Here is a 3264-nt window from a genome sequence, read left to right as displayed (position 1 = left end):
TTGAAAATACATAAGTGAGAGGTCCAGGCATGGCCGAATGGCCAGCCCCCATGATCTGAGAACTAATCATCCCAAGATGATTCTAAGATCTAAAGTGATCAAAAGATGTCTAATACAATAGTAAATTATCCTATTTATACTAGACTAGCTACTAGGGTTTACATGAGTAAGTAATTGATGCATAAATCCACTTTCGGGGCCCACTTGGTGTGTGTTTGGGCTGAGCTTGATCTATCCACGAGCTGAGGCTTCCTTTGGAGTTGAACGCCGAGTTATAGCGTGTTTCTGGCGTTCAACTCCGGGTTGTGACGTGTTTCTGGCGTTTAACTCCAGACAGCAGCATGTACTTGGCGTTGAGCGCCACTTTACGTCGTCAATTCCTGAATAAAGTATGAACTATTATATATTTCTGGAAAGCTCTAGATGTCTACTTTCTAACGCCGTTGAGAGCGCGCCATTTGGAGTTCTGTAGCTCCAGAAAATCCATTTCGAGTGCAGGAAGGTCAGATTCCAACAGCATCAGCAGTCCTTTGTCAGCCTCCTATCAGAGTTTTGCTCAAGTCCCTCAATTTCAGCCAGAAATTACCTGAAATCACAGAAAAACACACAAACTCATAGTAAAGTCCAGAAATGTGAATTTAACATAAAAACTAATGAAAACATCCCTAAAAGTAGCTTGAACTTACTAAAAACTACCTAAAAACAATGCCAAAAAGCGTATAAATTATCCGCTCATCACGTACATGACCTGCACGCGCAATGCGAGCTATGCTCACTGTTTTGAAATCTCACGTACGTGGAACCCAACTTTGAAAACTCGCATACGCAAAAGTACGCACGCGACGCGAGCAGTTTCCCCTATTTTGAAACCCCGCGTACGCGGACATAGTTTTGCATACGCGAGCCTCCTGTTTTAGCCAAAAATGAAATTTTTAAATGTTAAGTTAGTCCTCTAGCTTTCCAAACCTCTGTAGCTACCCTCTATGGTCCGATACCTAGTCTTTAAGGTTAGAAAAATAGAGAAGATGGTTGTGAAGTGGAGGAATTGAATTGAGAATGGTGAATAAGGTGATATACGATATAAATGTATGGGAAATAATTTGATGTGAAATATTTGAGGAAGTGCCGAAATATATGAATGTATGAGTAATGAATGAGACATAATTAATGGAAATGATGATATTAATGAGTTGGATGTGGAAAAGATAGTAGGGCGCTAATCCCTTGATTCATTCTCCTACATTCCTTGTGATTGTGTTGTGTGCGATGTGAGGAAGGTGGTAGGGCACTAATTCCCCGACAGTTTCTCTCACATTCTCTCTCTCTCTCTCTCTCTCTCTCTCTCTCTCTCTCTCTCTCTCTACAAGGTGGTAGGCACTAATCCCTCAATCGGTATGGCACGGCCTCACTAGGGGAAGGTGGTAGGGCACTAATCCCCCGATTTATTTTTCTCCCTAGTGTATGCCTCCAGGAGAAGGTAGTAGGGCACTAATCCCCTGATGTTATGCCTCCTGGAGATGCACAAAAGAGAGATGGTACCCGGATTAGCTATCGGAATGTGTCGAAGTTCTAGTAGTATAATCGACATATGAGCTCACGGCCAGTAGAAAAGGCATATATCATATGTATTTTTTTGTCTTATTTGATTTTGGATTACTTAGGTTGGCCTATTTAAATATCTATTCTTATTTGCTATATGTTCTACTTGCTATAACTGCAATCTATCTGTGTTTTTTTTTGGTCTGTATTGTATGTCTGTGCAACTGAGAGGTCCCTTGTCTAGCGAAGAAGTGACGAGGGTAGTTCCACTGGAGTTTTGGGGAATTGGAGGAAAGTGAGAATTGAGGGGTTAAGTTAGGATTGGATTAGAGCTTAAATGCTATAACTGATGAGCGGATAATTTGTACGCTTTTTGGCATTGTTTTTAGTATGTTTTTAGTATGATCTAGTTAGTTTTTAGTATATTTTTATTAGTTTTTAGTTAAAATTCACTTTTCTGGACTTTACTATGAGTTTGTGTGTTTTTCTGTGATTTCAGGTATTTTTTGGCTGAAATTGAGGGACCTGAGCAAAAATCTGATTCAGAGACTAAAAAGGACTGCAGATGCTGTTGGATTCTGACCTCCCTGCACTCGAAGTGGATTTTCTGGAGCTGCAGAAGCCCAATTGGCGCGCTCTCAACGGCGTTGGAAAGTATAGAAGTGGATTTTCTGGAGCTACAGAAGCCCAATTGGCGCGCTCTCAACGGCGTTGGAAAGTAAACATCCTGGGCTTTCCAGAAATATATGATAGTCCATACTTTGTCCAAGATTTGATGGCCCAAACCGGCGTTCAAAGTTACCCTCAGAATTCCCAGCGTTAAACGCCGGAACTGGCACAAGGATGGGAGTTAAACGCCCAAACTGGCATAAAAGCTGGCGTTTAACTCCAAGAAGAGTCTCTACACGAAAATGCTTCAATACTTAGCCCAAGCACACACCAAGTGGGCCCGGAAGTGGATTTTTACATCATTTACTCATCTCTGTAAATCCTAGGCTACTAGTTCTCTATAAGTAGGACCTTTTACTATTGTATTGAGATATCGGGGTAGCTATCTTCATTTTTATGCTATCTTAGATCATTGGGAGGCTGGCCATTCGGCCATGCCTAGACCTTGTTCTTATGTATTTTCAACGGAATCTTCGTGGTATAAGCTAGAATTGATGGCGGCATTCGAGAATATCCGGAAGGTCTAAACCTTGTCTGTGGTATTCTGAGTAGGATTCAATGATTGAATGACTGTGACAAGCTTCAAACTCCTGAAGGCTGGGCGTTAGTGACAGATGCAAAAGAATCACTGGATTCTATTCCGACCTGATTGAGAACCGACAGATGAATAGTCGTGCCGTGACAGGATGCGTTGAACATTTTCACTGAGAGGATGGGAGGTAGCCACTGACAACGGTGAAACCCTTGCATACAGCTTGCCATGAAAAGAGTAAGAAGGATTGGATGAAGACAGTAGGAAAGCAGAGAGACGGAAGGGACCAAGCATCTCCATACGCTTATCTGAAATTCCTACCAATGAATTACATAAGTATCTCTATCTTTATCTTTATGTTTTATTCATCATCCATATCCATTTGAGTTTGCCTGACTAAGATTTACAAGGTGACCATAGCTTGCTTCATACCAACAATCTCTGTGGGATCGACCCTTACTCGCGTAAGGTTTATTACTTGGACGACCCAGTACACTTGCTGGTTAGTTGTGCGAAGTTGTGTC

This window comes from Arachis duranensis, chromosome 7, assembly GCF_000817695.3.
Source record: "Arachis duranensis cultivar V14167 chromosome 7, aradu.V14167.gnm2.J7QH, whole genome shotgun sequence".
NCBI classification, from domain to species: domain Eukaryota; kingdom Viridiplantae; phylum Streptophyta; class Magnoliopsida; order Fabales; family Fabaceae; genus Arachis; species Arachis duranensis.
The sequence above is the reverse complement of the archived record's forward strand: the minus strand, read 5'-3'. Positions refer to the sequence as shown.